Source organism: Etheostoma spectabile, chromosome 4 (assembly GCF_008692095.1).
Source record: "Etheostoma spectabile isolate EspeVRDwgs_2016 chromosome 4, UIUC_Espe_1.0, whole genome shotgun sequence".
Classification (NCBI taxonomy): domain Eukaryota; kingdom Metazoa; phylum Chordata; class Actinopteri; order Perciformes; family Percidae; genus Etheostoma; species Etheostoma spectabile.
The window spans coordinates 14,375,420-14,386,618 of NC_045736.1; positions in this window are offsets into that span (position 1 = coordinate 14,375,420).

Below are 11,199 nucleotides of genomic sequence, written 5' to 3' on the forward strand. Positions count from 1 at the left end.
AATGAGACACTTTTGGAAAAGAAACAAAGGTCCACAAAGAGCAATCTGAGCAGCTGGAGTCCAGTGTGGTTAAACAGGTAACGTTAGTTTGTCAGATGCCACAGCTCCATGACAGGACGGGTGAGCCAGACAACCGGGGGGGGTGTGTGTGTGTGTGTGGTTAGTGGGGGGCGTACACAGAGGAATATCTTCAACACATTTCATATTGTTTGTTAATTGATGTTCTGCTGTTCCCCCACTCTCTGTTGCTTTCACTGTCAGCTGGGAGATTTGAATGGTGTGCGGTGTGGGTGTGGTGGTGTGGGTGTGGGGGTGGGGGTGGGTGTGTCTTTCTTTCTCTTGGAGGGATTGTGATGACGGCGCCTTTATCGCTTGGAGATTGCAAAACCTTGAATGTGTGTGTTTTACCAGCCTGTGTGGACATTGGCCAATGGGGGGGGGGGGGGGGGGGGGTGGTGTGTGGGTGGTGTGTGTGTGTGTGGTGTGGTGTGTGTGTGTGTGTGTGTGTGTTGTGTGTGTGAGAGATAAAGAGGGTGTTGGCCATCTGCTTGTACAGACAGGTGTGTTGGCGTCATGGCTGGAGTGGAAGAAAGATTTCAGCTTCACCAGGAGGTGGGTCAGCGCGGCCTTATCATTTCTTGAAGCAGTATTCATTTATTTTTTGACTACTTGTGTTGGTCGGCGGCTGTAAAACATTCACATAAAGTTTTAAAATTAAAGCAGCTAATGAGAGTTAAAACCGCTGCCTGTTGACACGTTACAGGCAAGTCAGCTTTATTGTCAATTCTCTCAAACCACTCACTGACCCACGGTGCAATAAGTACAAAATATACACAAAATATATACAATACAATAAATGAATTGCAAAAAAGAGGCAAAACCAAACTGTATAAGCAGTTACAGAGCAACATTATCACCCCGTTGTAGCTGTGTTTGTGTTCACCTGATGAATATTTACGGGCCGTTTGCATCGTGAGTCGGTCAAAAATCCATGTAAATGAGATTACAACCGATTTTAAATTAAAAAAAAAAAAAAAAGTCTGTATTGCAATTTTTAAACCGCCTAGTGAGTAATCTCCCTTGTTTGACTTCAGACGTCCCCACGTCTCCTCAGTTTCTCTGTTGATTTGCTTTATTTTATATATAAAGTCATATTTTTTTTTAATCGTTTGTCTGCTGCTCATTCCGTTAAATAATTCGTGAGGAAGTCGTATCGTATTTTTTTTTAATTTTCTTTATTGGTTCAATAAAACATGCAGAGTGCAAGTCTGAAACACCGGCAATTAGACCAATCGGCAGCAACGTGCTGCAAGGCTTCTAGAGAAACCGCAATGATTGTTGAAAGTGCCTTTTTTTATTTTTTATTATTCAGCTTTTGATTATATATTTTTCAAATTGTAACCGGCCTGTAGGACATGTCCCTGCTCCGTGTCCCTGCTCCGTGTCCCTGCTCGTGTCCCGCTCCGTGTCCCTGCTCCGTGTCCCTGCTCCATGTCCCTGCTCTTTGTGCGAGAGGAACCAGGTGAAAACACTGAGAACAGGCCCAACGGGATCTGTAGCTCTCAGTTGTTACCTCCGTGTGAAGGCTGTGTGACCTTATGTAAACACACACACACACCAACACACACACACACACACACACCACACACACACACACACACACACACACACACACACACACACCACACACACACACACAGTTAGCCTGCGGTGCCTACAGGCTGTGCTTTTAAAGAGTAACATTAGCTTGCGGTGTGAAGTGACTTGTGTTCCCGGAGACTTTCACTGAACCGTCGGTCTCGTTTTAACGCGGTCGATGTATCAACGTATCCGTTACATTAGCCTGTGTCAACTCTGTGGTTCTGAACTCTCTCTGGTTGCTTATGATGCGCTGTGTTTGCACTGCATGAATGCCCCTGAAAATACTTCTATTTCATATCATATGTCTGCTGTAAACCTGCTGGTTGTGGAGGTGCAGGATCACATGATTGTTGCCGTGATACCTTTCCAGAGTCGTAAATTCCTGCCTCATAGGATTACAAACCTCAATGTTTTAGCTTCTAGTAAATTCATGAATCCTAAACGGAAATTCCCTGGATCGTGTTTAATATTCTCACAGGTACCTGAAACAATGCCCCCCCCCCCCCCCCCCCCCCGTGTGTTTTATAGCGCCGTGCTATTTTTGACCTGAACTAGACGAAAATATGTCTGCTAAAATGTGCTGAGACACAATCACCTTTTGTTGTTATAATGACTCACACTCTCTGTGACATACTGTCTGCTCACCAACACTCGCTCTGAGACTCTCTCTCCTTTGGCCACTCTGTTGCCATGGTGCTGTGTGTCACCAACAGCCGTGTGACAGCTGATTGATCACGTGACGGACCCAGAAGTTGAAGATTCCACTATTTAGACGCCATGTCAAATTGGCTTCGAAGCTTGAGGCACTTTCTGGGGGCCTGGTCGTGTTTATTAGTATTTGTGGTGTGTTCAAGTGCAACATTTTGGCCAAAGCAAAGGCAACATGAGGCGGCTCCAGAGTTGTATTTTGTCAACACTAGTTCTCTAGCATCTGCTTGGCGTGTCAGCTCCTTCTAGCCCCCCCCCCCCCCACCACCTCCGGGGGCTCGGACTTCCTGGATCTCAAGAACGCAACAGTTTTCCATTTAGTGTTTTTTTTTTTGTTTGATTTCTTACATAAAGATGCTGCATGTAGATCAGAACACGTTCTTTACCAGGGGCGAAGATACAAAAGAAGACAGGTTGTTGGGACACCTAACAACCAATGAAATTACTGGATGGCAATCTTTTCATCCATAAGTCTTTTTTGTTTTAGTTTTCTCTGTTAATGACATTAGATGACAAAGAACGAAAAAAGTCATTAATACACAGGGAGAAAAGGAAAAACGGAAGAAATGATCCATTCTGATACTTCTTTACGCTGTAAACCTCTGTGTGTGGACCTGATGGTGATCAAAGGAATCCATGTGCAAAGTAATCAATCAGATTTATTTAAAGTGTAAAATCAAAGAAATAAATCGGTTGAACAACATTACAGAAGTAATAATAAACAATACAAAACCAGCAACATGAGCCAAAGGGTCGGATCCTTTTCATGTATATTGTATGTATATTTTTCCTAGTATTTCATTTATATTTATATTTTGTGCTTTGTGACTGATTTTGCTGCTGTAACACAGGAATTTCCCATTTTTCTTGGGATCAATAAACATCTATCTATCTATCTATCTATCTATCTATCTATCTATCTATCTATCTATCTATCTATCTATCTATCTATCCTGCACCCTGTGCAAGTGTCTTTGTTAGTTTAAGACCGACGCAGTTGTCACGTTCCCGTCCTGCGCCCACTTCGTTTTTTTAGCAAATACTCCTGCGACCATCTTTGCGCCCAGCTGGTCTTACGGGGAGGTGTGTTCAGGTGCATTCTGGGCGTGCTGATCTTACAGGGAGGTGTGTTCAGGTGCATTCTGGGCGTGCTGATCTTACGGGGAGGTGTGTTCAGGTGCATTCTGGGCGTGCTGGTCTTACGGGGAGGTGTGTTCAGGTGCATTCTGGGCGTGCTGGTCTTACGGGGAGGTGTGTTCAGGTGCATTCTGGGCGTGCTGGTCTTACGGGGAGGTGTGTTCAGGTGCATTCTGGGCGTGCTGGTCTTACGGGGAGGTGTGTTCAGGTGCATTCTGGGCGTGCTGGTCTTACGGGGAGGTGTGTTCAGGTGCATTCTGGGCGTGCTGGTCTTACGGGGAGGTGTGTTCAGGTGCATTCTGGGCGTGCTGGTCTTACGGGGAGGTGTGTTCAGGTGCATTCTGGGCGTGCTGGTCTTACGGGGAGGTGTGTTCAGGTGCATTCTGGGCGTGCTGGTCTTACGGGGAGGTGTGTTCAGGTGCATTCTGGGCGTGCTGGTCGTACGGGGAGGTGTGTTTCAGGTGCATTCTGGGCGTGCTGGTCGTACGGGGAGGTGTGTTCAGGTGCATTCTGGGCGTGCTGGTCTTACGGGAGGTGTGTTCAGGTGCATTCTGGGCGTGCCGGTCTTACGGGAGGTGTGTTCAGGTGCATTCTGGGCGTGCTGGTCTACAGGGAGGTGTTCAGGTGCATTCTGGGCGTGCTGGTCTTACGGGAGGTGTGTTCAGGTGCATTCTGGGCGTGCTGGTCTTACGGGGAGGTGTGTTCAGGTGCATTCTGGGCGTGCTGGTCTTACGGGAGGTGTGTTCAGGTGCATTCTGGGCGTGCCGGTCTTACGGGGAGGTGTGTTCAGGTGCATTCTGGGCGTGCCGGTCTTACGGGGAGGTGTGTTCAGGTGCATTCTGGGCGTGCCGGTCTTACGGGGAGGTGTGTTCAGGTGCATTCTGGGCGTGCGTCTTACTGGGAGGGGTGTCACGTGCATTCTAGGCGTGCCGTCTTAGGTGGTGTGTTCGGGCATTCTGGGCTGGCCGTCTTACGGGATGTTGTTCAGGCATTCTGGCGTGCCGGTACGGGGAAGTGGTCAGCATTCTGGCTGCCGGTCTTACACGGGGTGTGTTCAGGGCATCTGGGCGTGCGTCTAGGGAGTGGTTCAGGTGCATTGGGGTGCCGTCTTACGGGAGTGTGTTCATGTGCATCTGGGCGTGCCTCTTCAACGGAGGTGTGTCGGTGCCATTCTGGCAGTGCTGGGCTTACCGGTGCAGGGTGTGCTTCAGTGTGCTATTGTGGATATTGCTATCTTGAGGCAGCGGGAAGTGTCACACCGTAGACCAACAAAACCTCTAAGTCAGTAACGCAGCATTTTGTTGTTATTTTGACAGCGATTAGTAAAATGTGCCTAGGCTCGTGCACAGCGTGCACACACTGCTTGTTACACACACACACACACACACACACACACGTGACGGGGCAAATCCGCCGTCACAACAGCAATGCACCAAGGTACAAACACGCCTGGCTTTTAAAGGGAAATGGGAGATGACGCTCTGATTGGTTTATTGCATGTTACGCCCAAACCACACCTATGATTTATGAAGACACTAAGTACAACCCTCTTCAATCCATGCGCCGGGTGAACACAATCTTTTTTTTTTCTGCCGTCAAACTAGCAAAAGTGGCTTTGGACGCGCCCTGAATGCAGCTGCGCCGGGTCGCTTCACGTCGTGCGTTTAGATTTGTTAAAATAGGGCCCAATAAGTAATAAAGCTTTGTTTGAAGGTCAGGGAATTGTAACAAACTCAGTAGGGATGGTCCCACTTTATACAGAATATAGGAGCGTCAGCCTGTTTTAGACTTTATATCTAATGATGGCAGAGATTTCCAGTGAAGTTGAGCTAAACGTTACACAAACCAATAATATTGCTGAGAGCTGAAGTGCAGAGACGGGTGCAAAACCACCGTAAAGTTCATGAATCATTTTCAATTCCTTTGAAAATTGGAGCCGTGAAGAGTAATGTGCAAAGGTCTGTCATGTCTTTGAGTCCGAGCTGACAGGACTGTCTGACCGGGGCTCGCTCTCACTCACACAGAAACCTCACCGCTCGTTTTACTCCTGCACTTCGTTTCGTTCCGTCTTTCTTTACTTTCGTCTGTTTCAGTTCTCCGGTTTCGCTCCTCGACGAGAGAAACAACATCAGAGCTGCTGTCATATTCACGGCTCCGGCCTTTGCTCTACCTTCTGGTTTTCACTGCACGCCTCGCTACTGAGGCCCGACCAAAAAACCTTCCCAGCTGGTAGATGACGAAGAAGGGATTTCAAAATCCAGATTCTCAGCTTCAGCTCCCTGTTTACGGCTTCTGTCAAAATGATCAATGTTTACAGCCACCATAATAATTGCAACCAGATCGATAATTACAGCCAGATCACAGCTCACAGCGTCCGCAATAAGGTCAAAACTCGAGGAAAAAAAGAGTCTAAGTTGATACAGAGGCTTGGATAGCTTTTACAACTTGTTTTTGATGTTTGGATTCACCGCCGTGAAGGATGGTTTTGGAAGAATTAAGGAAGCGTGACTTGTGGTGTTGGAACAAAAAGCACCGTTTTTTTAGGCTTGATGAACAAAACTGTCTCCAGGTTACAGTTTACACTGTAAGAAGCAGAGCTCGAGTTAAGACGCTATAAAACCATCAGTTCAGAAAACACCAACAAATGTCCTCCATCTCTGCTGGCTGCAGAATCCCAACCGTTAAACCACCGTATCAAAGGGATCCGGTGAGCTGACCTCATGGTGGAAATGAGGTTACTTTCGACTTGTAAACATTTAAAACTATTATTTTTTTTTTCAGTTTGTTCACAGAAATGAGGTCATACTGTGAGTGTAAGCACGCAAACAAGATGACAAAGGCTGAACTGTTCATTGTTTTCAGATTTGAAAGAGTGCAGTTTTCAACTTGCAATAGCCAGCGTTTTAATTGCAGTAAAGCGTAACTTTGGGTGTTTTTTTTTTTCAACCTTGACCCTATTTTCCCGCGTTGACTGATGGGAAGGGGACAGTAATCTGTGAAATTGGTCCAGCATTAAGCAAGATGATGAAAGAGCTTTAATGTTAGTTATTGGGCAATTGCGCACCATCAACTTACGTCCACTACTAGTGCTTGTTTTTGCCACTTTCAGGCACAGATTAATAGTCCACGTGTCTGACAACATTATGAAAAGGATCCGTGTAAAGATAGATCTTTCTGTTAAGAGTATGATCAAAACCCACCAGACTCCATGTAAATAAACAGTAATGCGCACTTCATTCAAAGTCGACCAAAAGTAAAAAACTCTAACTATGAAAAGGAGTCTTGCTTCGTCTTACCACTGTTCCAGCCATCACTGTTCTGGTTTGGTTAAAATAAACACACAACTTACCGATTTTCATGCAGAAATACGCTGACTTTGACACGCTAAAAGTGTTGTTTTTTTGAATGGAGTCTGGTGTGTCTAACGACAGCGCTCTCATAGCTGCTTATGGCCGGCAGCCGCGACAGCGTTCTCACTCGATACTCCAATGACTTATTTCAAAGTTAATTATTCACATTAGTAGCTTAGACACCAATGCATGGAAAAAGGTTGAAAAGACAAACAAACGACCAAATTACCCTTCAACAACAAGAGCAGAAGTTGTGTGTTGTGTTTTTCCTAATTCTGAAAAACCTGGCCACCAGTTTTAGTTATTCCAACTTTGTATCTGAGAAATAATGTGTTGTCTTATCAGTTTGGCTGACGGCTTTAAAAACACTACAATACCCATGAGTCTCGGGTGTCGCTCCTGTGGAGGAGAAGCCACGAATCAGAGCTGTAGCAAAATCAAAACGCTTCGGCGTTGTAATTGCGAACAAAACCTGGTGCCATAGTTTCTGAAGTCATCAAAAAATACGTAGAATCCAATTTTATTTTATTTTTTTATGTAATCTGTAGTTTACACCCGCCGTTGAAAGCCCCTGGTTACAGTACGTTAAACTCTGGGATTGGATGTTTCTTGCCCAAATGCAAGTCGTTATTAACTTCTCCCCAAAAGACCGTTATGTCCACAGGCTTTACTTTTTCACTTTTTCTCCACAAACAAGATATTTTCGGACGCAGTTGTTAATTTCTTATGGTAATAAATAAACTAGGAAAGTTTCACGCCCACCCACAGCCACGTAACACTGTCTGGGGGGAAATGAACAGGATTTAGACTTTTAGAACCAGAGATGCCTGAAATAAGCCTGATGTGAGCTCCTTCTACTTCTCAGCTACTGTCACTGGGAAGTTTATTAAGCTGCGACACGTTTAATACCACGCACATGCAAACTGATGCCACTTCTCAGTGGCTTATCCTGAAAATAACAACATATGACATGAGAGGTAAGTCGTGACTCCGCCGAAAGCCTCATTCAGCGGTGACTAAACCGTAAAGGAGTCCTCAATCTGAGGGTCGAAAAAGGTGCGTGCGCGTGCGTGTGTGTGTGTCACTAAATCAGCACAAAGCTGCTACAATTAGACCTGAAACCAACAAAGAAGCTTTCTCTGCAGAGAGGTGTGTGAAAGTCTATATCCCAGTCACTCTCACGTTACCTTCTCTGGAACAACACAGAGGCTCTGTCCACACACACACACACACACACACACACACACACACACACACACACCACACACACACACACACACACACCTCAGCAGACATGACGCAGCGTTATAGACAGTCACTGTTCACTAAATATTTGGGTAATGATCTGACGATGACTGAGCGAGACGGAGACAAAACCCAAAACGTGTGTGTGTGTGTGTGCGCGCGCGTGTGTGTGTGTGTGTGTGTGTGTGTGTGTGCGCGCGCGTGTGTGCGTGTGTGTGTGTGCGTGTGCGCTAATCACTGTGGTGAACCTCCTGCAGCCTGGCTCGTCTACATACAAACATCCTAAACTCCTCTTAACCACTCTTAATCCATTTCTTCCTCTCCTCCTTTTTCTTTATTTTTTGTTCTTTGTTCTCTTTTCTACTCTTCTCCAGATCTTCGAACCTCAATAATTTTGGCCCTGACAAAATATGTCCCCAACACTTAGGCACTAAATGTCTGGTCTGGTCCCATTTATAATCTCGGTTATATATTCTTTGATCAGATTTGGTTTAACGTTACTCTCATTGAGTTTAAGTGCTGAGACAATGAAATTGTATCGCATTGTTTTATTAAATTATTAGAACATTTTCGACTACAATAGGGCTGCGACTGGTTGTGATCATTGGGTTTTGCATTTTTTTTCGATTCATTATTTATCACTTGGTTTATAAATAAAATACAAAAATACATCATCAAAGTTGACGTCATCAATTGTCTTTTTGTCTGATCAACAGCCCGAAACCCAAATATATATATATATATTTATATATAATATACATAGCACGGTTTGCCGCTATATTAATGTCCTGAATATGGACTGCAGCTCCTGTTTAACTAGATAAAAACAATCTGACGTCAGGGTCTATTGTAGCTTATTGTTTCCACGACGTCAATAAAACATTTTTATTACCTTTTTATTTAGCCAGGTAAGTCGATTGAGAACCTTTCACATTCACTTTTTTGACTTTTTTCAACATACTAGACTATGACTTTTTTTTTTACTTTTTTTGACTATACTATGACTTTTTTTAACATACTATACCATGACTTTTTTGGACTTTTTTGAACATACTACACTATGACGTTTTTGACTTTTTTTGACTAGACTGACTTTTTTGACTTTTTTCAACATACTACACTATGACTTTTTTGACTTTTTTGAACATACTATGACTTTTTTGAACGTACTATAATATGACTTTTTCAACATACTACACATACCTGGAAGCTGCCCAGTACAACATCTGATCTGCTGGCCTCTGAGCACCCACATTACTTTTAATGTAATTCTGCTCAAAAACAACATATTTCTACTCCTTATTTTTTGTTTTTTTTTCTCTTTTGCAATTTTTCCGTTCCAATTTTTTTTTGGTCTTTCCCTTTTCCCCTTTCCCCCCCCCCCCTCAGTTTTTTTAAAAAATCGTCAAAAATGTTCCTACTTTTTCCCTTTTTCTTTCTCCCCTCGCCCCTTCCTCCCACGGGACATTGTCGGTTCATGACATCGCCGGGGAACCAGCGGGGTGAGGCCGCAAGGCAACGCTGCAGTGTTTTTGTCAGTGTTTTCGGTTTTGCTGCAGAGAATCCCAAATGTGGTTGGTGGGTGTTTGTGTTGTGGTTGTTGTGTGTGTGTTAATCTGGGGCACCTGTCGGGTTCTCAGCTCCTTGGGGTTTTCATGTTTCTTCTTCTGCTGTTTTTTTCGTATAAAACATTTTAGCTCCAAATCTTCCAAGGGGAAATCGGTCCTTATTGGGGTCCAACCCGAGAGCGTGCACCGGGGTATCGAAAGGGGCATACCGTTACACAGCGGGCGTGGAACCCTATTTTTTTCGCTATTTCCCCCTTCTTCTTTCCTTCCTCTTATTCTTCTCCGCATAAATTTGGTGCTGCCCTAAACCCTACAGGTGGCGACGCGCCATTTTCAGGACTGGTCCGAAAGTCCGCAAAGACCTCAGCCAAAAAAATTGACCCACTTCCACCACTAGGTGGCGCTATAGCAGAGAAAAAACACGTTTGGCCCTATAACTCCCAAACCGTACATCGGAAATTTAAAAACCTTACATCCACGCGTTCCCTGGATCCTAATGAATCTCGTGATATAGGCCACGCCCATTTCCGCCTAGACTTTTATGCGTGAAAAATCGCGATTTATCGAAAACCTACTTTTTCTAACTCCTCCGAGACCGTGCAATGGATCTGCACGAAACTTGGCACATAGCATCTCCAGACCGACCTGACAAAAGTTTGCATAAAGATTTTTTATAGGATAAAAATTGCGCGCGTTACGCGCAAACAAAGTTTAGTTGCTAGCTATGAAAACATTGCCTTTGCCATATCTCAGCCAAAATAAATCCTATCAAAGCGAAACTTTAGAATATTCTTTGCTATGACCCTCCGAGGCTCTGAAACAAATTTCACGAACATTGGCCGCTAGGGGGCGCTACAAATACAAAAAAGTGTGCTTTTCATGAACGTACTTGGCCATATCTCGGCGAAAATACGTGGTATCAACACCAAACTTAGGGTCATTGTTTGGCATGCCGCACGGAAGCTTCGTACCAAATTTGGTAACGATGGGCCATTAGGGGGCGCTATAATCAACGTTTGTTGGTTTTGTGGACATAGTCAATGCATTTAAATGGGGAATTTGCAATTGCAATATCTCTGCCACAGTAAATGCTATCAAAACCAAACCGGTAATGATTGTTTCGCCCACCGCCCGGAGGCTCACTGCCAAATTTGGTAAAGACAGGCCCTTAGGGGGCGCTCTAATCAACATACAACATTTCCCCGGGTCGCTGGGGACGACTGGCGCGGGGAGGCTTGGACCCCGTTGAAACTGCGTGCAGTTCTAGTTTATGTTCTACTCTGACACTTTTCACCCACTGGGAAACGGTCTTGAGTGTTTCAACATCTCGGATGGCGTCCCTCTCTGGTTCAGACCCTCAACCATCAATCACTCTGTTGCTCTTTTTTTTCATTTTGGCTCATGGGCGTCAGTCAGCAAAGAGCCTTTGGGTCCCACGTTGGTGTGTAACCCCCCCCCCCCCTCCCCCCCGTGCAGCCTGTGTTTGGGTCGCTGGGTCAAGGTGTGTGTCTGTGTGTGTGTCTGTCTGTCTGTCTGTGTCCGTGTTTCAG